Raw genomic sequence first — 23923 nt, 5'->3', positions numbered from 1 at the left:
ACATAACTTTTATGTGAGGGAGGCCATGACATCCAGTAAAAGTAGCGCCTCAAGCAGGTCTACCAGGACACACTATCCACCCACCCAGTGGTGTGCTGGTAAATTTTTAACAACAGGCTCTCTCCCCGGTCCACCTCAGTGACCCCCCGTCCACCTCGGCGCCCCCCCCATCCACCACTGCACCCCCCCACCTCTGTGCCCCCCCCAAAAAAATTGCAGAGCTGGCCATAGCCGGGGGGAGGAGGCAATGCATTACTCTCCCCAGGAAAAAAAATTAAATGATCCCAGGTTCCAATCTAATTCATGTTTAATATGGGATAAAATGCCATAAATAAGTAAATAAATATAAACTTTTAACGTTCAGCACCTGATTCTCAAAGTGGACATATTCCAAACACTATAATGAAAATAAAATTATTTTTTTCTACCTTTGTTGTCTGGTGACTTTGTTTCTCTGATCATGCTGGTCCAGTATCTGATTCCGCTCCTCTCTATCTGTTCCCTTGACTCCGTTTCCAGGGCTTCCTTTCCATTTATTTCTTTTCTTTCCTCCTTTCTTCTTCATTTCTGGTCCTCTGCAGACTTGACTGTCCAGTGGATCTAGCGTCTTCCTATTTTCTCCATCCATGTGCAGTTTCTCTCCTCAATTCCTTTTCCCTCATCTAATCTCCTTCCTCTATCTTCCCTCCATGTCCAGCATTTCTTCTCTCTCCCTTCCCTCCCCTCCATCCATGTCCAGAATTTCTCTTGCTCTCCCCTCCATCCATGTCCTGAAACTCTCCTCTCTCCCCTGCCCCCCTCTACCCATCCATGCCCAGAAAGTCTCTCCCCTGCCCCCTCTCTCCATCCATGCCCAGCAAATCGCTCCCCTGCCCCCCTCTCCCCTTCCATGCCCAGCAAGTCTCTCCCCTGCCCCCCTCTCCCCATCCATGCCCAGCAAGTCTCTCCCCTGCCCCCCTCTACCCATCCATACTCAGTGATTCTCCTCCCTCCCCTCCCTTGCCCTTCCCTCCCGCTCCCAAACATGTCCAGCGAACGATGTCCCTCGCCCCCACCCTCCCCTCCCGCTCCCATGTCTTTTTTAATTACCTCCGTCGAAGCCCGCGCTATTTAATGCCCTGCTGCGTGCAGGCCGTCTCTCCAGGCTTCCCTTGCTTGCTTCGGTGATGTTCGTGCCCTTAGTCCCGCCTTCGCGGAAAAAGGAAATGCCATCAGAATGACGTCAGAAGGCGGGACTAAGGGCGCGAACGTCACCGAAGCAAGCAGGGGAAGCCTGGAGAGACGGCCTGCACGTAGCAGGGCTTTAAATAGCGGTTTCGACGGAGGTAATTTAAAAAGTCAGATGAGAGCGGCAGCGAGAGGGTGGGGGCGAAGGACATCGTTTACCATGTTTCGGAGCGGCAGGGGAGGTAAGCATGGCCTGTGATGGCGCCCTCCTGCCATGCTTACCTCCCCTAATGGAGCCGGCTCGCCCCCAACAACAACCGGCTCACAGGAGCTGTCAAAATTTAACAAGCGGCTCTTGCGAGCCGGACAGAGCCGGCTCCAGCACACCACTGCACCCACCCCAGAAAGGGGGAGAGTAAAGTGAAGCATGTCATCTCATTCATCTCGGGGGGGGGGGGGGGGGCGGGGGATGGTCATTGGAAGTTGCAGCCACAGTCATGGGAGGGCACCTGCAACCTGCATCCTTGATCTGGGACAGATATGTTATTACTTAGTATTTGGCTATTAGTCACATGGAAATTGATATTGTACAGGACATTTGCATTATTCAATAAATATATTTACAAATCAGTACAGGTGTCCTGTTTTGAATACTTACGGCGAGCCCTGAGGTGCCGTTGCACTGCCCTGATGAGATCAGGACTCTCCCGCCTCACACGGCGGAACCTCCTCCTCAGGGACTCGAGATCCCGGTGAACCCCGAAGCGTCTGTAAGATATAAGTTTTAGAGCAGGAGTCAGGGGATGGTCCTTCTTGCCCTCTGCACACACATTCATTTGTCAATCAAATAGCAGAGAGGGCCAACACTGTTGGGGGGGGGGGGGGGGGACCACTTCCACTGGTACAGATTCATAGGAGCCACCTTTTTTAAATTATTGGGGGTGCTAACCCCAGTGGGGATCACCCCTCCCTGGACACATACAAGGAATTTATTCAATATTGGGGATGCTGAAGCACCCACAGCAGCCACCGAGTTGGCTCCTATGCAGATGATGCCATAGAGGTGGCCATGAGGCCAGAGAGTCCCGTTTGTATGCATTATAAGTTATGCTTGTTAAACTACTTTATATGTGTTATCATTGCCATGTTATCAAGTATGCTATACGTTTAATTGGTATAATGTTTCCACTATTCATGATGTGTTGTAAGCCACATAGAGCCTGCAAAGAGGGGTGGGAAAATGTGGGGTACAAATGCAAGAAATAATTAAATAACGAAATACATTATTGTAGGGATGTGGGAATGGTCGTCCTTTCAAGTACATACATTTTATTAGTGATTGTGCATGTACCCATATTACTCATTATCCATGCATGCACACTCCAGTTACTGGTTACATTGATGACGGAGCTGTTATATGTGTAGGTACAGGAGGGGGGGGGGGTGTGTGGGCCAAACACTTACCTTTCAGGCCTGTCCCTGATGCGGGACCAGGCTCTCATGACCTGGATCCGGGGGGGCAGGTGGTGGTGCTGGATAAACAGCCTGTGCCGGTGCCTAAGGCACAGCTGCACCAGCAGCAGGCTCTCCGCGTGGCTAAAGTTTGGCTCACGTCGGTGTGCCATTTTTTCAGTGAGAATAGGTGTTGTTGGAAAACAAGTGCCTTATATGGACGCCCTTGCGTGATGGACGTCGTTTCGTGCACAGCTCCATATATGGATTACCATCCCATATATGGCCCTATCAGCACGTGGACGCCGTCGTAATCATAGATGTCCCTGACATGCATGACTGGTTGTTATGCATGCAGGCCCTTCGTGCGTGCGGAACTTGCCTTATATAGATGAGTATGAAGCCCCAACCCTTTTCACATACACACAATATGCATATAGCTGCATGTTCAGTAGGTACAATGCATGTAGTTCCGGACATCCAAATAGGGCACATATGACGAATATTGGGTGGAGCGGCATGATCTTCCTGTATTTGACGCGTATGAACGTCCCTCATATTTCCCGTACCTGGATGTCCAGAACAGCATGCACTGTACTTGCGGTACAACTATGTACATTCTTGTACACATTTTCTGATTTGGTCTTTTCAGCTGCAATAATCGAACGTGTTAGGGCGCCCTATTTAGTAACGTTTATGCGCTCCTCATTTGGTCGATTTGCAACAGGGATAATCGATTATCGAAAAACGCCCATACTATTTTTCGATTATACATGCCTGATTTTGGACGTTTTCGTAAGGACGTCCTAATGCGTACTTGGATGACCTTTCGATTATGCCCCTCCACATCTCCTACACGTATACTCAGGCTGGGCTGACTCTTTATGGCTGTATCACTGCTCACAATATAAGAGCCTTGGTGGCTTCAGTAGCCCATTTTCGTTCTGCCTCCATTGAAGAAATTAGAAAGGTGGCAACGTGGTCTTCAATCCACACCTTCAATGCTTTCTACCGTCTGAAGCAGAACTTTAGGCAGAATAACTGCAGAAGCATAGCCAGATTGAGGGCACAGGGGGAGCGGACAGCAGACTGCTGATGGTGCTGGTGCCTATTTTAAATGTGACAGATCACGTGAAAAATAGGTGCCGTCGCCATCAGAAGTCCGTTTGGGGGGAGGGGGTGGTTGCTCCCCTGGTGACCCCCCTAGCTATACCTCTGGATAGCCAATTTTGCTGCATACTTTGCCAACAAAATTAAAAGTCTCCGCCAGGATTAACAGGCAGTCCCACGCAGTCTCCAATCAGCTAACCAGGAGCTCACAAACTCATCTTCTCCTGACACAGAGATATGGGACTCTTTTAACCCAAAAACAGAGGAGGGCCTTGACAAAATCCTAAGAAACCTTCGACAAACTACCTGTTCCCTTGACCCCTGCCCATCAAAGATAGTGCAGCAGGTAAGCAGGGGCCTAATAGAAGGTGCCACAAAAATCGTGAACTCCTCTCTTTCTAATGGACAAATACCAACTGCATTAAAAAGGGCAGTTGTGCATCCTTTGCTAAAGAAGAACAACCTTGACCAAGACAAACTTGAAAACTACTGGCCAGCATCCAACATCCCATTTTTAGGGAAACTTATAGAACAAACAGTCTGTGATCAACTCAATGATTGACTAGAAGAGAGAAACTGGATAGATCCATGTCAATCTGGATTCAGACCGGTTAAGGAACAGAAACAGTCATAGTATCCCTACTATTTATTTATTAGGATTTATTTACCACCTTTTTGAAGGAATTCACTAGATGATATTCACAGAAACCAAGACAGGGGATTTGCCTCGGTGTTAGTACTGCTAGATTTCTCAGCAGCTTTTGACACTGTGGATCCTGATATTATGCTAGCACGACTGGCAGAAACAGGTATCTATTACTTGCCTGGTTCAGATCCTATCTATCAGATAGGCAGCAAACCATAGTGTTAGGCAGCACCTCATCACCACCATTGGCACTGACCTGTGGGGAACCACAAGGATTGATACTGTCACCTATTCTATTCAATATCTACCTCAAGCCACTAGCCAAGCTGATTCAGTCGATGGACACTCAGTTCTACATCTATGCGGATGACATGCAGCTACTCATATCCACTGAACCTGACTTACCCACAGCCTTGAATAAACTATCTGTCTAACTTCAATTCAAGAATGGGCTAAAAACAACAAACTTTGCCTGAACCCAAGTAAAACTGAGCTTCTATAGGTCCCTTACACAAGTGGGGATATACAGGACATCAAAATCTCTTTTTGGAAATATGATCACCCTCAAATAACAAGTCAGGAACCTTGGAATACAGCTTGATTCAACACTTACTCTGATCCCCCAAATCCAAGCAACCTTCAAGAGCAGTTTCTATCACTTGTGACAACTACGCTGCCTCACCTGCCTGTCTCCTTACATTGAGAAGGCAAGCCTTGTCTCAGTTGTGCATGCCATGATAACAACAAAACTGGATTATTGTAATGCACTCTACACTGGTACCAGCTCCAATTGATTCAGAATGCTGCAGCAAGACTAAGCGAAGGTTTTAAGCAATGTGACCACATCACACCATTTTTGCACAAACTTCACTGGTTACCAGTAGAATACAGAGCCAAATTTAAAACTCTCTGTTTGACCTTCAAGGCACTTAAAGGAAATGTCCCAAAGTACTTGAATAACAGGATCTCCCTCTACACACCTTCAGGTTCACTACGGTCCTCCCAAGGAGTTTCCCTAACCACACCTTCTCCAAAGACATCATACAATGGGATACCCGCAAGCAAGCCTTCTCTGGAGTAGCCCCCATGCTCTGGAATGCACTCCTGGAAAGTCTTCACTCTACACAACACTATCAGGAAGTAGATGAAAGCTTGGCTCTTCAACCAGGCCTTTAACGGAAGAAGTAAATGTCACCGGCTGCATATAGTATAGCAAGACATGTTTATCCACTCCTACCCTAGTCAAGATAATGTTCAAGCACCATTCTGACCTCATTTGCAATTCTCTTTAACTAGTCCCTTATTTTCTTACTCTTGTTACTCTATCTTATCTATCTATATATTCTCTCTTTGCTTACACCTTATGGTGTCTATTAAAAACAGTTTTATTGTGTTTTGTGTTGACATTGTAATGTAGCATACTGTGCCACACTTTGTATTGCTGTTTGAATATTTTTACTGTTGTAATTGACTTATTCTTGCGGTACACTGACTTGAGTGAATTCCTTCAAAAAGGCAGTAAATAAATCCTAATAAATAATAATAATAAAATGCATGCTCCTATTGTATAACCACGTAACCGGTGCACACATTCCTAGATGTATTTTAGAACCGACTCTGTGACGGCAGATCCTTTTCTAAAATACTAGTGGAACTTGACATGTCCCAACCTGGTTGCCTCAATTCCTATTTATACTGCATTTCTAAATCCATTCCATGAAGGGCAGCATGAAAGTGTTAATTTAAACAGTAAATGGAGCCGCAGGAATGCCAGGGAATGCAAGGGTGTATAAACTGAGTGCTGGAAACTGAAGAGCAGCTATGTGGAATTGAAGAGAAAATAAAAGATAATCACATTGTAGCATTCGTGCTGTGCAGCCTTTCTAGGTCCTACTGAGCTTTGTTTAACGTCCAAGAAGCCAGATCACAACCACAGGAGAGAAACAAAGGTGAAGAGAGAGACAAAGAGATTAGAATCAGCAGAGCTGGAGAACAGACAAAAGGGGAAACAGAACCAGAGCGTGACGTGGATGCAAAAGGTTTGGATATCTAAACAGAGCCTGCCCAATTTGGAAGGAGGAATGAGGTAAGAAACAGCGAGTGCAGCCAGAAGTAAAAACATAAAAAGACACAGAAGCTGTGGAGCTGCAGTCACACAGAAAACTCTGCTCATCAGGCTCCTGCTTTAACTCAGGGGCATTGGGGCAACAAGCCACATGGCCAGTGATAAGGGACTTTTTTTTTTTAATTTACTTTAATGAAATGTGGCAGAAAAGAAAGCTTTCACTGCAGATGGGAAAGGCAGAGATGCCAAGCTATCCAGTTCCAGGGTGGAGGTTTTGAGGTAGTCCTGGATTTCTGATCACCCTGTCCTGGTGCACTATGGGACTTGAAGCACTGATTTCAATGGGTAGAATTAGGCTTTACAAATCTCACCCTGCTTTGGGATGTAAGTTCAAAACCTGGACTGGCCAAAAATTTCCAATATGGAACTGGGTAACTTGGCATGACTGGAAAGGCATTACTGTAGAGCAAGGGTTCTCTCAACCCAATCCTTGGGGCACACCCATACAGTCTGGTTTTCAGGATATCCACAATGAATATTCATGAGATAGATTTCCATACAGTGAAGATCTGCCTCATGCATATTCATTGTGGGTATCTTGTAAACCCCTGCTGCAGAGGGAACAGGATACGGGTGGCTTAACTGTGTCACAACCATTGGAAATAAGACAAAATTACCTGTGTACATCACACCTAGAGGAAAACTGTCTTTGGTGAAACATCAGGTCAGCAATGGTTTTACCGTGCATGTCCAATGAAATGTGCACAATCAGAAGGGGGCAGAAGTCATAGCAGAAGGAATTATGTTTATGCTTATTGGTACTTGATAGAATGCCATTCAGAGCAACCAAAGTGATGTACATAAAAACCAAAGAAAGAAAGGAAAATCAGTTAGTTATAGGAAAGAAAGTTAATAAATCATCATTAAAAAAAAGAATAAGGAGACAAGTAGTCAGGGTAGAGAAGTGGGGGGGGGGGGGGGGGGGGGCTGGCACAGTTCCAAAGGCACCATCAAAAGTCTGCATGAAAAGATGAGTCTTTAGAGCATATCTGAATTTCAAAAAGGTTCATTGCTAAGTGAACTCTAGACAGGCATGAAAAACTGAGGGACTAGACTATCAAGAATATTAGACAGATCGGCGAGCTCTCAAAGAGATGTATGGAGTGATTAGCGAAGCGAGATAAGGTGACAACCTATACAAATTCATCAGCAGATACAGGAAAGTTACAGCAACTGCTACCCAACTCTCACCCTAGAACTACACACACATGCGGACCAGAAGCCTTGGTCATAGAAACTCAGATGAAATGAAGGATCTATTGAGCAAATATCTGACGACAAATTTGGCAATACACCTGCACAGCACAATCATAACTTGTTTACAATGCATCAAAGCCAAAGAGAACAATTCTATAAAGGGCGTTGAAAGTTAGGCGCCAAGATGCAAAGCGCTAAGGGGGGATTCTATATATGGCGCCTAAAAAGTCTGCATGGACAACATTTACTCCTAAGAGTATTCTACTAGCATCGCTTAGATTTAGGTGCAGTATATAGAATATGCTTAGTTGATATCCCAGCTCCTAAAATTTAGTGCATTGATTTACCAGACAGCAAAAAGAGAGGGTCCAAAAGTACACCAAGCAGAGCAGCACCAAAAAAGCACAAAAGGGCCACCAGAACTGGAACAATGGTACAATCTTTAATGAGGACCAGACACGGGCCGTGTTTTGGCGCACAAATGCGCCTGCCTCAGGGGTCAATCTAGTGTTTCTTTAAATTGGAAATAACCCAGATTGTTCTTTAATAAAAATGTTTGGCTGTAATGAATTGTACCAGGCGCTTCCAAATACAGTACCGTTCATTTGGCGGTTTTTCTGACCTTCACCACTATATTCGGAAGCATCTGTACAAGTCATTACAGACAAACATTTTTATTAAAGGACAATCTGGGTTATTTCTAATTTAAAGAAACACTAGATTGACCCCTGAGGCAGGCGCATTTGTGTACCGAAACATGGCCTATGTCAGGTCCATCTCATTAAAGATTGTGCATCCATTTACACCAATGAAAACATGGCGTAAATCCTGGCATGTAGATTTAGGCACACTGGGCCATATTCTATAACAACATGCATACATTTTGGCATGCCCATGAAATGCCCATTTCCCCACCCATAACCATGCCCCTTTTTGCCTACGTGTGTTAGAAGTTAGGCTCACTTAGCGAGTTATGCGTGTAAATTCTAATTACTGCCAATTAGTGCTCATTTTTGCTTGATAAGTGCTGTTAAGAATGCTGATCGGCTTGTTAAGCCAATTAAGTTACGCATTTTGTTATACGATATGTTTAGATTTCAGAGCTGAACGCTAGGCGCGCTATATTGAATCTGGGGAGTAAGCATTAATTCTTAACAGCATCTGGGTGTCCAGATTCTGTTACTGAATACTTCAGGAGGTCAGTATTTATGACCAACATTTTGGCATGTGTTTTACTTGGAATAGGAAGGCCCTAAGTCTGACAGTTTGCCTACACTTGTTCAGCAAACTGTATAATATTCTTCTTGAGTGGTGCCAACAATATTCTTACTGGGGAGGAGCAAGGGGGAATGGTGACATCAATGACACATTGTTGGCTAGAGAAGGGTGGATGTGGTCCACCAAAGTGGAAGTAAGGAAGAGGTTGGAACCTAGAGTCCGGTACGTCTGACCTCAGTGGTAAGTAAATTAATGGAAATGATTTCAAAACACAGAATAGTAAATTTTTGAGAATCCAATGGATTACAGGACCTGAGGCAACATGGTTTCAATAGAGGCAGGTCTTGTCAGACAAATCTGATTAATTTCTTTGACAGGGTGACCAGAGAGTTGGATTGATGGAGAGAGCTAGATGTAGTGTATTTCGATTTTAGGAAAGCCTTTGACATGGTTCCACCTAGATGACTAATAAATAAACTGAGTGCCCTTGGTAAGGGCCCTAAAGTGAGTTAGGAACTGGTGAGTGGAAGGTGACAGAGGGTAGTGATAAATGGAGCTCGCTCGGAGGAAAGGGATGTTACCAGTGGTATGCTGCAAGGTTCGGTTCTTGGGACAGTTCTTTTTAACATTTTTGTAAGCAATAATACTGAAGGGCTGTCTGGTAAGGTTTGTCTCTTTGCAGATGATACCAAAATCTGCAGTAGGGAAGATACCCCTGATGGTGTGGATAATTGAGAAAGGACCTAGCGAAGCTTAAAGAAAGGTCCGTAATTTTGTCAGCTAAGATTTAAAGCTAAAAAACATGCATTTGGGCTGCAAAACCTGAGGGAATGGTACAGTTTAGGAGGTGAAGAACTATTGTGCATAAAAGAGGAGCGGGACTTCAGGTATGATCGTATGTGATGATCTTAAGGTGGCCAAACAGGTAGAAGGATGCTTGGATGCATAGAGAAAGGAATGACCAGTACACAAAAGGAGGTGATGATGCCCCTGTATTAGACTCTGGGGAGAACTTACTTAGAATATTGTGTACAGTTCTAGAGACCGTACCTTCAAAAAGTTATAAGCAGGATGGAGTCAGTTCAGAGGGTGGCTACTATAATGGTCAGTGGTCTTCATTATAATGCATATGGGGGTAGACATATAAACTCTGGAGGAAAACCAGGAGAAGGGATATATGGTAGAGACATTTAAATATCTATATGGCATAAATGTAGAGGAAGTGAATCTCTTTTAATTGAAAGGAAGATCTGGAATGAGAGGACATAGGAAGAAGGTGAAAGTGATAGTCTCAGAAGTAGCCTGAGGAAATACTTCTTCAACGGAAAGGGTGGTGAATTCATGGAACAGCCTCCTGGTGGAGGTGGTGGAGTGGTAGAGATGAAAACTGTATCTGAATTCATGAAAGCTTAAGTCAAGTACATAGGATCTCTAAGGGAATGAAAGGGATAGTAGAGGGGATGGATGGGTGGACTGGATAGGCCCACGTTCTCTTTATCTGCCTTCATTTTTCTCAGTTTCTATATTTCTACGTTTGAGGCCGATTTAGAAAGCTTGTGTTAGAGTTGTATGCTGATGGTTTAGTACAAGGCTTCTAAGGCAAGCTTAACTCATACTTTTTGCTCACTGATGCTGTAAACAAACTATATGCAAATAGGACTTGTGAAAAACTATGCGCTAATCAGGGGACAACACACTGGATGCATGCACAGAAGATTCTGCACTAAGAGCAGCTAGTGCTGTGCATGTGTCTGAGCAGAAAAAAATAATGGCATATATAACTCTGCATGTGATAGAATGCTATTCTGTGCATAAAATGTTTGTGATGCTGATACTAATGCACAGAATAACATCCAGCACATGTACCGATGTGTGCCAATACTTTTTTCTGCTTAGATGTGACAGCACTAGCTGCTCTTTGTTCAGAACCTTCCGGACATGGGTCTGTTGTGCTCTCCCTGAGTTTTGCACAGGTGCTATTTGCGTACAATTTCTTTACTGCATCAATGAACAAAAATTGGGCATTAAGGGGTTAAGACCTCAAGACTTGTAGGGCTTGGTCTACTACTGAGGGACTTAGTAATAAAGATAATTTCACTCCAGTGCATGTTCCAAAACTAAAATTGATTCCAAACCCCTCCTTAAGCTCTTGAGGTCTTTTTTTTTTTTTTTTTTTTGGTACCTGAACCCAGCAATGAAGCCCACATCTCCTCTAAATTCAAAATTTATCTGTTCACAGAAATAATGGAAAAGCACTTGAGGGGGTGGAGCAAGATGGTGGCAGCCACTGGCAGGCAACATTTTGGCAGAGTAACAGCTCTTCTTGGCGTGCTGTAATATAGGCAAGAGGGAAGGGAAATGAGACTTGATACTGCCTTTCTGAGGTTTTTGCAACTACATTTCTTATTACATTAATGTGATTATTGTTATAACATATTGTAAGCCACATTGAGCCTACAAATAGGTGGGAAAATGTGGGATACAAATGCAGCAAAATAAATAAATAAATACATTCAAAGCGGTTTACATGTATTCAGGTACTTACTTTGTACCAGGGGCAATGGAGGGTTAAGTGACTTGACCAGAGTCACAGGGAGCTGAAGTGGGAATTGAACTCAGCTACCCAGGATCAAAGTCCACTGCACTAACCACTAGGCTACTCCTCCACTTTTACCTATCTGAGGACAGCATGAATGCCTCTTTGATCTAACAGCTGATGGCCAAGATTGCTATTCCTGCTGATTCAGTTGGTGCTAATCTGGAGCTTTAAGACAGTGCTCTGGAGGGTTTGTCTGTGAGTGGAGGAGTAGTCTACTGGTTAGTGCAGTGAACTTTAATCCTGTGAAACCGGGTTTGATTCTCACTGCAGCTCCTTGTGACTCTGGGCAAGCCACTTAACCCTTCCTTGCCTCAGGTACAAATAAGTACCTGTATATACTATGTAAACTGCTTTGAATGTAGTTGTAAAAGCCATAGAAAGGTGCTATATCCTTTCTCTTTGAGTGCTAGTGATGTGTTGCTCAGCCTGGAATACACTATGGTGGCTAGAAGCAAGGCCCTCATACTGGATGTGGAAGTCACTGCCACTGTGAGTGCTTCAGATGGGATGGCTCCAGCTGCTGCAGCCCCAGATTTTCTACTACTACTACTACTTAACATTTCTAGAGCGCTACTAGGGTTACGCAGCGCTGTACAGTTTAACAAAAAAGGACAGTCCCTGCTCAAAAGAGCTTACAATCTAATGGGCGAAGTGTCAAGTGGGGGCAGTCTAGATTTCCTGAATAGAGGTATGGTGGTTAGGTGCTGAAGGTGACATTGAAGAGGTGGACTTTGAGCAAGGCTTTGAAGATGGGCAGGGAGGGGGCCTGGCGTATGGGCTCAGGCATGGGGTGAGGCGAGGAAGAAAGGGCGGAGCCTGGAGTTGGCGGTGGTGGAGAAGGGTACTGAGAGGAGGGATTTGTCTTGAGACCGGAGGTTACAGGTAGGAACGTAAGGGGAGATGAGGGTAGAGAGGTAAGGCGGGGCTGCAGATCGAGTGCATTTGTACGTTAATAGGAGAAGCTTGAACTGTATGCGGTACCTGATCGGAAGCCAGTGAAGTGACTTGAGGAGAGGGGTGTCTGTGCCAATGAGAAAAAGAAGAACTTGATCATGCTGAGTTACCTCTGGGACTTGGATAAAAGGACTTTGTAAACAGGTAGTTTGACTTTTAGAAGATTGAGGATACCACTTTGTGTGATGGCTGGGAAGCCTATGCTGAATTGGAACAGTCTCTGATGGGTTGTATTGATAAAGTTATGGAAGTTTCTGGACCTGTTCTTCTCAGATGAAGCAACAAAAAGAATGACTAGATACTTTTAATAGGAGACTAGAGAAAGTGGAAAATACCCTGGGACAAACTCAATCTTGTCAAGCTGCATTTATTATGGTAAAGGCTTAGTTCATCAAAGATTGGAGATGTTTGATAACTTTAATAGAAGTTTGAATCTACGTCTAGTCAATTTCCCTAAATTGCCCACAACATTGGCTATGGACATAGTTAAGAGATATTGTCAAAAGGAAAGGGATCTAGGTGTCATCGTGATACGTTGAAACCGTCTGCTCAGTGTGCGGCAGTGGCTAAGAAAGCAAATAGAATGTTAGATATTATTAGGAAAGGAATGGAAAACAAAAATGAGGATGTTATAATGCCTTTGTGTCACTCCATGGTATGGCCGCACCTCGAATATTGTGTGCAATTCTGGTCACCGCATCTCAGAAAAAGATATAGTGGAAATAGAAAAGGTACAGACAAGGGTGATGAAAATGATAAAGGGGATGGGACGACTTCCCTATGAGGAAAGGCTAAATTGACTAGAGCTCTTCAGCTTGGAAAAGAGATGGCTGAGGGGAGATATGACAGAGATCTATAAAATAATGAGTGGAGTGGAACGGGTAGACATGAATCACTTATTTACTCTTTCCAAAAATACTAGGACTAGGGGGCATGCAATGAAGCTACAAAGTAATAAATTTAAAACAAATCGGTGAAAATATTTCTTCACTCAACGTGTAATTAAACTCTGGAATTCTTTGCCAGAGAATGTAGTAAAAGCAGTTAGCTTGGTGGGGTTTAAAAAAAAGGTTTGGATAGGTTCCTAAAAGAAAAATCCATAAGCCATTATTAAAATGGACTTGGGAAAAGTTCACTGCTTGTTTCTAGGATAAGCAGCATAAAATGTGTTGTACTGTTTTGGGATCTTGCCAGGTACTTGCAACCTGGATTGGCCACTGTTGGAAACAGGATGCTGAGCTTGATGGACCTTTGATCTGTCCCAATATGGCAATATTTAAGTTCTTATGTACCTAAAGAATCTCTTCCTCCTCTTACAAGAGGATACTATATAGAACTAAAGGAAGAGATAATGAAGAGCAGAAGAGGGAAAATCAAGATGCAACATCAGGACATACATCTTTTGACCTAACTGGGGGAGGGGAGGTCCTTTGCTATAGATTAGCTCGTTATCTGCAGCAGCACCCATAGGAGCCAACTTTTCAAAATTATTGGGGGTGCTATGCCCAATGGAAATAACCCCTCCCTGGACACATACAAGGAATTTTTTCAATATTGGGGGTGCTCAAGCACCCACAGCACCCACAGAGTCGGCTCCAATGGCAGCACCCATTTTATTCGTACGGGCCCTGCTGCAGATAATTCGAGCTAATCTTTAGTAAAACATCCCCTGGGTTTTTGGAAAACTTCCAAGCTGAATTTGTGGTTAAATTTACATTAATTGCTACCTTTGCCTTACAGCAGGACAGACACTTGATTCTAAAATTATATTTCCACTATAAGTCAGTTACCTTTTGTGGTTTACATATAATAATTTTTCCTGATTTATCCAGGGAGACACAAGCAAGACACAAAGCCTTTTCAGACAAACGTCAGCAGATTTTGTCCCTGGAGGCAATGTTTTTCTTACAATTTCCCTGTAAATGTTTTGTGAAGCTTCATGGAAATATTAGATATTTTCTGATCTATCACATTTACAGAATTTTCTAGATGCTAACTCTGATCCGATTCCTATTGCTATATCCTCTCCCATAATTGTGGATAAATGATCTTGATCTAGAAATTGCATATGCAGCTTCTAGACTAGTGACTAAGGGCAGTCACAGAACTGCCAATTGGTGTTTTTTAACGACAATTAACACCAACTGAAGCCAATAATTTGCTGTTAACTCCAATTATTAAATTAAGTTGCCTGCAACTTTGTGCGTTAAGGGCTAGACTGTATACATGGCACTGAAAAAAGCGCTATTCTATAAGCTGCGCTTAAAGTTAGATGAGGTTTATAGATTAGCCATTATGCTCAGGAATCGCGCCTAACTTTAGGCGCAGCCATTTGCACCAACTGAAACATGGTACAAATGTGCACGTCTACATTAGGCACGTATAACCATTATTCTTTAACAACGTATGTTAATTTTAGGAACACCCACATTACGCCCATGACCCTCCCATTTCTGCATCCCTTTTTCAGATCTTGCGTAAATTTCAGGCACAGATCCCACACCTAAATTTACATACGTAAATGCCAATTAAATGTAATTAGTGCCAATAATTGCTTGTTAAAAAGCCAATTATTGGCACTAATTAGCTCGCTATTCAGTTAAATGGTGCACACAAATTGGGCACATGCCCAATTTTTGGTAACTTTTATAGAATTAGGGGCTAAGTGTTAATTTTATAGAATTAAGGGAGATAATGGGTGCACAATACATACACATGTAAATTCCAAATTCCAGCCTAAGAGCTACTCTGTAAATATGTGCATATCTTCCATACTGATTAGGCATATATATAGCCGCAGTCTGGGTGGAGCATGGACGGGATCACATTTATGTGCATAACTTACAGAATACTTATTTGTACACACTTAGCCTGTGCTCTATGGCTGGAGTAAGTACTCATACCTTTCTTATACAGGTGTGTATTTTTACATTTATGCTAGTGTTCTATAAAGGAAAGTAGACGCCTATGTTTTGTATTAAATAAGCTTCTACCAGGTGCCTGGTTATAGAATTATCTTCACCTCAAAGAAGTAGGTGGAAAAATGTATCAAGATGACCCAAACTTGTGATAACAATATCTTTATTGATTACGGTATGTTCAATCTTGATCCAATACCAGTGTTGACATAGTCCCAGATGCACTTATACTCAACACAGGCCATGTATCTGCTCTCTCAGCCTTCATCAGGAGTAAACTGCAACTACGGACTGCAATGTGAAAATATTCGGAAAGTCTGAATGAACAAAAGTCACTGTTTGAAGCTACTGGAAAGAACGCTACTGTTGCGTTATTTACTTTTTAAGAGAACTGCACAACTCTAGCGTTCTCACATTTTTTCAGAGGAGGATAGCATTCTTCTTTCTAGCAGCTTCAAACAGTGACTTTCGTTTATTTAGAATTTCTGGATATTTTCATATTACAGTCCATAGTTGCAGTTTAGTTCTGATGAAAGCTGAAAAAAGTCGAAACACGGCCTGTGTTGACTATAGGTACATCTGGGACAATGTCTACACTTGTATTGGATCAAGATTGAACATATCATAATCAATAAATATATTGTTTTCACCAGTTTGATACCTTTTTTCCAACCATATCTTTGAGGTGTTGCTTTTGCATTAGAGTGGAAGATTTAGATTTCCTTTTGGACTATAGAATTACCTCCAGACTTCACAAGTTCTTTTGAAAATCGACTCTAAGAATAAAAAGACAAGAAATGCAAAGGACTGAAAATATTGTATTGATGTCTATGTTTCACTGCAAGGGAAACTGGTAGGTGTACCAGGGTTTATAAGTACTGGATGGTAGGAAGAAAACCTTGCTTACTTGGTCTCTTGCATGTGATATGCGTCAAATGGAAAGTTCTTTATTAGTAGAACAGGGCTAAAGTTGGTCGTGGAGTCCTTGCAGTCTGTGCTATTCTTGTTGGGTCGTTTAAAAAATATCACAGCCTGTGACGATTCTTTTAGATCATCGAGGGACTTTTTAATATCATATTGTTAAGAGAATGGATTCTCGGCTTTAAAAAAATTGCACTTATAAAGCTTACTTTTGTGTTTCGTATCGTGACATTGTTACCCCACACCTTCTAAATGCTGCCATTTAAGTCCAGTGTTTATAGTTATGTTTATTAAAACTTTTATATAGCACCTGGCTTCTTCAGATCACAGTGGGTAACAATAAAAATACAGGGGGTCTTTTACTAAAGATTAGCTCGAGTTATCTGCAGCAGGGCCCATTTTATTCCTATGTGCCATGCTGCAGATAACTTGAGCTAAGACGCCCACAGAATATTTAAAAAGAAAAGAACTCCAGTTATTAAAATAGGAAAGACCTACAACACTCACACAAAGAACTTTTATGTTCATAACATCCATCTCTCAACAATTGAAGACTTATCAGTAGATCCTCACCTGTACATCCTCAAACACTTGATGGAAAAAATAACTCTTAAGGATAATCATAAATTACTGCTACTACTAATCATTTCTATTGTACTATTAGACTTACACAGCTCTGTACACATTATTCCCCGGATTCTATATATTGCACCGAGATTTCCGAGCGGAAATCAAAGTGTATTCCATAACAATGCGCATAACTTAACAAGCTAATCAGCACTGATAATTGGATGTTAAGCAATTATCAGCACTAATTGGCATTAATTAGAATTTATGGGCACTACTTGCTAAGTGTATTCTGTAAAGTGGTGCGCACAAATTCTAATGCACGCTGCAAGAAAGGGGCATGGCCATGGGCATGGAATGGGCAGTTTGTGGGCATTCTGACAATTTTATGTGTAGGGTTATAGAATAAACCTCCTCTGTACCCAAGGTAGGCACTGGCATTTACATCAAGTTTTACTTGGCATACATAGCCACGCCTAGAATAAGGCGCTGTCATGGTTCCTAGGTGTATTCTATAAACAGCAACTAAATGTGGGTGCTGTCTATAGAATACGGCTAGGCGGAAATTTTTTCACTGCCATCAATTGAATCTAGTCCTATATGCAGGTACTTTCTCTGTCACTAGAGGGCTCACAATCTGAGCTTTGGTACCTTACATAGTAACGTGAGTAACATAGTAGATGATGGCAGAAAAAGACCTGCACAGTCCATCCAGTCTGCCCAACAAGATAAACGCATATGTGCTACTTTTTGTGTATAACTGACTTTGATTTGTTTCTGCCATTTTCAGGGCACAGACCATAGAAGTCTGCCCAGCACTAGCCCCACTTCCCAACCACTAGCCCCGCCTCCCACCACCGACTTTGCCACCCAATCTCGGCTAAGCTTCCCCTACAGTGTTAGTATAACATGAAGAAAGAAATCCCTAAAACATTCAAAGTAATGCATCCATACAATTCAATATACTATAACACATTGTAAAGCAATAATCAGTCAATAGACCATCCAGTTCAACAGGGACGCATAGATCATGAAAATGTGTGCTGGAACCAAAGCAGAAACAGTGGCCACAACTTGTCAAATTTCATCAGCTTACCGCGTTTTTGAGCAGTCAGCTAACACAAATAATAAGCTTCCCAAAGGGCATTTCTTACCTGAGAAGAGGCAGGAAGCACCTTTGTACACTAACATTTAGCCACCTCACGGCAGAGGACCACAATACAAGGCAATAGCAATTTAACAATCTCTGGTGGCACTGATGTTTGTAGCAAATGCAAAAGAAAAAGACTAGGATTAGCCATTATGGAAAACACAAACACATTAGAAAACATTCTCACCCACTCCTTCCAAAAGTGGTAAACAAAAGCATATTCCCACCACATATGCACGTAGGTGCCCTCCTGCCCACAGTCTCTCCATCACTGACTCCTCCGAGATGGGAAAATTCGAGCCAATCATGATGGGGACATATATCACCCATAAAGAGATTTTATCCCATTCTCCACCAAGCTCACAGAGCTAGAGAGTCGAAAAGTATTCTGGGAGATATGTGACCAGTCCTGATTAGAGAGTGAAAGGCCCAAATCTCTACCCCATGTCTCTACAAACTTGGGTATACAAGGCCCCGAGTTCTCCATTAAAGTATACAGATAGGATATCATTTTACCATGTCTTAGGTCAGTACTAAGCAATTCCTCAAAGGGAGTTAGGGCCCCCGCTAGCAACGATTTAAAAGTTTCCCTTGAAGCAAATGTCACAACCGTAGATTAAAAAAAAAAAAAGAACTCAGTATTAGGGCAATAGAGGGTTAAGGGGCCCTTTTACAAAGGCGCGTAGGTGCCTACGTGTGTCCAACATGCGTCACATTTGCACTACCGCCCAGCTACTGCATGCCCTGGGCGGTAATTCCATTTTTGGCACATGCCCAAAACATGCAGTAGAAAATATTTTCTATTTTCTAACGCGGGGCCCTTACCTGGTAGTAATCGGTAGTTGGTGTGCATTGCACGCTTACCGCTTGGTTAGCATGTGAGACCTTACCGCTAAGTCAGTGGGTGGCATTAAGGTCTCAGGCTGAAAATGGATGCACGCTGGTTTTCATTTTGTTGCATGCCCCTTTTCTGGCACATAAAAAAATCCCCTTTTTCCAGGCGCGCTCAGGAAATGGACCAGCGCGCATCCAAAACTCGTGCCTACACCAGCGTAGACCACTTTTGGATGCGCCTTAGTAAAAGGGCCCTTAAGTGACTTGCCAAAAGTCACAAGGAGCTGCAGTAGGAATTGAGCCCAGGTCACTAGGAGCAAAGCCTGCTGCACTAACCATTAGGCTACTCCTCCACTCTGCTTGAAAATGTTTTGGTAATCCCTTCCACAAATGTGGAGCTAAGCAAAATAAAGCTCTTGTCTCTCTCCTGTCCGCCCCCATTTTACTCTAGATAAATGAAGCACCTCCATTCTAAAATCCTGCAATGATATCAGAACCCTGCTAAGTACATAAGGTATCACTAGAGTTCTTCAATAAGGCACCAATTCATAAAAAGCTAAGGGGCCCTTTTACTATGCCACAACGCATGCCAAAATGGAGTTACCACCCGACTACCGCATGGCTCTTGTGGTAATTTCATTTTTTTGTGCGCGTTCGATACACGCGTCTGAAAAATATTTTTTATTTTTGGGCATACATAATGGACGCACGTCAAGTGGCACTTGACACTTGTAGGTCATTACTGCCCGGTAACCACGTGAGACTTTACCTCTAGGACGCGCGGCAATTTTGATTTTGCCACACGTCCATTTTCGGCAAAAATAACAAAGGCCTTTTTTACAAGCGCGCTGGAAAATGGATTGGCACACACCTAAAACCCACGCCTACACTACCACAAGCCATTTTTCAGTGCGCCTTAGTAAAAGGAACCCTTTTGTGTGCTAATTTATGTATTTTAGAACCAATTCTATATTTAATAGGCAACCAATGATAATGCCTAAATAAAGGAGTAACATGATTAAATTTGTGTGTATTATCTAATAATGTCACTGCAGCATTTTAGAGAGTTTGCAATCTCTTCAAATTAATCTCAGATAGATCTGCATAGACAACATTACTATAGTCTATCCATGAGATCAACAAAGCATGTAGTAACTTACAAAATGCAGCTTCTTAAAAAAAATAATTCACTGAATGCAATTTCCACAAAATAACGTATGAATGTGTGTATGTCATGGTGCTTCGCATCTGTTTCTACTGTAAAGGGGGGGGGGGGGCAGAGACAATTGTAGTGACATGCAGTGTCCTGAAAATGTTCCTTTATTTCTAGCTATATCTAATGCTTCTCGGTTTTATCTGTCTCTCTATCATGCAATACATATGTTGTGTACAGGGTGGAGGCACACCTTTCTCAAATGGCTATAGATGGCAAATTGCTTGGCTACAGCTCTGTGGGCTACATATGAAAAGGCAGCTGTTGACAGAATTTGGGGTCATCAGGAAGCCCAAACAATAGAAAAAGATAGGAGAAGGAAGAGGAGCAGGAACAGCTGCAGAGGCAGGAAGTGGAAGAGTCTCACCTTCCCCTCCAGCGTCTGTTGCCTGTGAATCACGCTACACAATTTCACAAAGTGAACGTCTTACTCAATAAATCTAATTGATTTCTTTTATGGAACAGCTAGAGCGGTTAAGCAAGGAGGTGGGGGTAGATAGGTGGGTACATGTGGATTATTGGGAACGGCTGGGTTAGATAGATAGATGGGAGATTGGGTTAGTGAGTGGGTAGGGCTAGATAAGTGAGTTAGATCATGGGCTTGGGTAGTGCGAGTCATAATGGGAAAGATTAGTGGATGGATGAGCTTATGGGATAGAGGAACTTGTTGCAGAGGAATACTCTCATGATAGACAAAGTGGTGTTACCCTCTCCCCCCCCCCCCCCCCCCACCCAATGCTGTGAGATCAGTTATGGTTTATCAGACTTGATATACCACCCCTCCTATGGGAACCCCAAAGTTGTTTACAATACAAAGTCTAATTGAAAAGGACAGAAACACCATTGAATTGACAAGAAAGAAAAAATAAGAGTAGGGGAAGGAAGGGGGAGAGAGCAGCGAAGGGTCATAGGCACTGCAGCAGGACAACACAACGGGACTGTGATCAGCATGAAAAAGACTCACTGAAGGCCTGTGTAAATAGGTAAGTTTTCAGAGTAGTCCTGAATCTAGGGTGAGAGGGTTCACTGCGGAGTGACAGGGGGAAGTGAGTTCCATAACAGGGGAGCAGCACAGTAGAAGGCACTGTGACCGGTTGATTCAAATTTAGAGCAAGAGAGAGATTCAGAACGTGGGAGGGAGTCCTGATGAATGAGGGTAATGGATCATGAAGAGAAACGAGGTTAGCTTTTCTTGCAGCAATGACAGGTGGTTATTATCTCCTGCAATTTGGGCTCCTGCCTCCCATGTGGCAGCAGTGGTCTTGCTGTGTACCCCTTGACAGTCTTTGAGGTATCTATCATGAAGGGGATATGTATCTCTGGTTGAGAATCACTGCTCTAGATAGCAACCACTTTGATGTCTTTCTTGAAAGTTGACATATCAACATAACTACATCAAAGTAACATCTTGATTTCTCTAGCACAAGAAGTCACTGTAGCACTTGGCCATACACAGAAGAGGATGGGAGAAAATAGAAAACAATGGGAACCATGCATGATGATTCCCTGCTAAGAATCAGATCGGAGAAGTGTAGAGACAGCTAGGGTGGATAGCAGAGACCTCCACTGGCTCTACTAGAGCAATGCACTTGGATTTCTGGAGCAAGTGGAGGGCTCTCCTGACCAGTGAAATCATGATGGGAAGAGACCTCTTTTGGAGGAAAGCTGTGACTGGTATAAAAATCCAGCCCTGTTTTCATTTCTTTATCTTTGACTCCTGCTTCCCTGGCCATCATTCCACACAGCTAGGGAAAGAAAGTCCTTAGGCAGCCTAGCCTTTGAACTAGGAAGATCTAGGACTGCGGAGCTGTGATAGTTGCTGATGCCACTGCACTAGCCTTCAGGTGTAAGCTGGAATGGGGAACCAGCCCACTGCCAATCCTAAGGAGGAGTATAAAAGAGTTCAGTTACTTCTCCACTTCCTCCTGTGGCTTAAGACCCTGGTCCTAAGAAGCAGGAGGGGACAAGAAAGAAGTCTCTGAGTGATAGGAACAAACTTAGAGGATTGCACATGGGATCTCTAAGGAGAGGAGAGCCCTGCAGCCAAAGATAAAAGACTTAAGTGTCAGATGTTATTCCCTTTTCCTGCCTCTGCCTATAGTTGGAAATTGTGAGAATTGTTGTCCCTTTTTGCTTGAAAGCTGTATTTTACGTAAATCCAGTTTGTTCAGAACTCAGATTCTGCCCTGGACTGAATTATTGTGTGCTGGATGAGTTGAATGCTGGTCTCAACTTGGATGCACCAACAAACCTTATATACTTTAATAGAGTAACACATCTAATGCTGATTTGGATGAAAAAAAAAAAAGGTTACATGAGTATGGGTAATGGCTGATGTTTCCCTGATGAGAAATGGAGGGAAGGAATAAAGAGAAAGGCCTTTCCAGATGGATCCTTGATGCAGCTAGACAAGCAGACTGACTCTAAACAGCAGGAAGGACCCGGATGGCATGGAATAGTATTTAGGCTTCTATAATAACAGAGAAAACAAGTCTTGCTCATTAGGAGTGTGTGACACTCATTTGAAGGCTCTCTCAGAGTGTATCACACTGATTTGAAGGTTTTCTCACTCTCATACTCTTTGAACCCCTTCTCTCACTCTTTAGGAGGGTGTGAGATTCATTTGAAGGCTCTCTCATTCTCATACTCTCTGAGCCCCTTCTCTTACTCATTAGCAGTGGCGTAGCTAGGTGGGGCGCCAGGGGAGCAGTCGCTCCCTCAAACGGAGTTCTGCCTGCGCCAGTGCCTATTTTTTCTCGTCCTGTTGAACTGAAAATGTGCGCCAGCGCCAGCAGAAGTCTGCTCTCACTCCTCCCGCACCGTCTACTTGCCTCATCCTGGCTCCGCTTCTGCTCGTTAGGAGCGTGTCTCATTCATTTGAAATCTCTTACACTCTCTGAACCCTTTCTCTTACTCATTAGGAGTGTGACACTCATTTGAAGGCATTTTCACTCTCACACTCTTTGAGTCTCTTCTCTCACTCATTAGGAGTGTGTCACACTCATTTGAAGGCTCTCTCACTCTCACACTCTTTAAATCTGAAAAATCTCACTATTTGGCCTTCAATCTCACGCTTTGGGGTGGTACATTCAATGCATTTTTTTCTAGCAAAAAAGGTACTGGTACTCAAATGCCAGGCCACCCTTCAGGGGTGGGGTGGTGAGGGACCCACCCCACAATAACCAGGCCCCCTGCAACCAGTCACAGAATATATGACAAGGCAGAATTGGTGTGTAGAGCCTGAGCTCTTTCATTAAAACTTGGGGACCATGGGTCAATTTTAGCAGACAATGAAAAAGGTGCCGGTACTCAGTACCCCCTCAAAAAAAAGCCCTGGGTAAATTTCACTTTTTGGTGTGGTCCACCTTTGGTATTTCTGTACTTGTTGGATGCATCCAGTGCTGTATGATAATTGTTAAGTGTTCGGGTATAACACATCCCTTCACTAATGAGCGAACAGTCTGTCAGAGGTGTCCAGGTATGTGCAGTAGTGGGTTGTATGATCAGAAATCCATATTCTTGCAGGCTACATAAATATTTTCCAGTTATAAGCATTATTTATAATCATCAAAATCTGTGAACCTCTCTGAAATTGCAACTTTATATCCACCATATAGCTCTACAATGCTTCAAAATTATGTGTGCTCGCAAATTGTTGTTTTTTTTTCTAAAAATCTCAAGTGGGCTGCATTTGAGATCCTGCATGCTGCATGTTCGACACTCCTGGTCTAGAAACATGAGGCAATGGGAAACCCTCTGCTCACTGTGCAGTGGCAGCTAAGAAAGCAAAAGAATGTTAGGAATGGAAAACAAAAATGAGAATGGTATAATGCCTTTGCATCACTCTATGGT

At 43.1% G+C, this 23923-nt stretch overlaps 1 protein-coding gene across 2 annotated transcripts in view; it reads left to right on the top strand.

Annotated features, from left to right (window-relative positions):
• Positions 1 to 5430: 5430 nt before the first annotated feature.
• LOC115476620 (ly6/PLAUR domain-containing protein 5-like) overlaps positions 5431 to 23923 on the top strand; it is a 62376-nt gene continuing 43883 nt past the window's right edge. The window contains exons 1-2 of one of the 2 annotated variants that reach the window (XM_030213093.1): positions 5431 to 5515; positions 6254 to 6461. The gene's annotated coding sequence lies outside the window, so the exon portion shown is untranslated. Of the gene's footprint in view, positions 5516 to 6215; positions 6462 to 23923 lie in introns of those variants that run through there. The other variant, XM_030213095.1, reaches the window with a different exon arrangement.

The sequence above is a fragment of the Microcaecilia unicolor genome, chromosome 8 (assembly GCF_901765095.1).
Source record: "Microcaecilia unicolor chromosome 8, aMicUni1.1, whole genome shotgun sequence".
Taxonomy (NCBI): Eukaryota; Metazoa; Chordata; class Amphibia; order Gymnophiona; family Siphonopidae; genus Microcaecilia; species Microcaecilia unicolor.
This window is presented reverse-complemented; position numbering and strand designations above follow the sequence as displayed.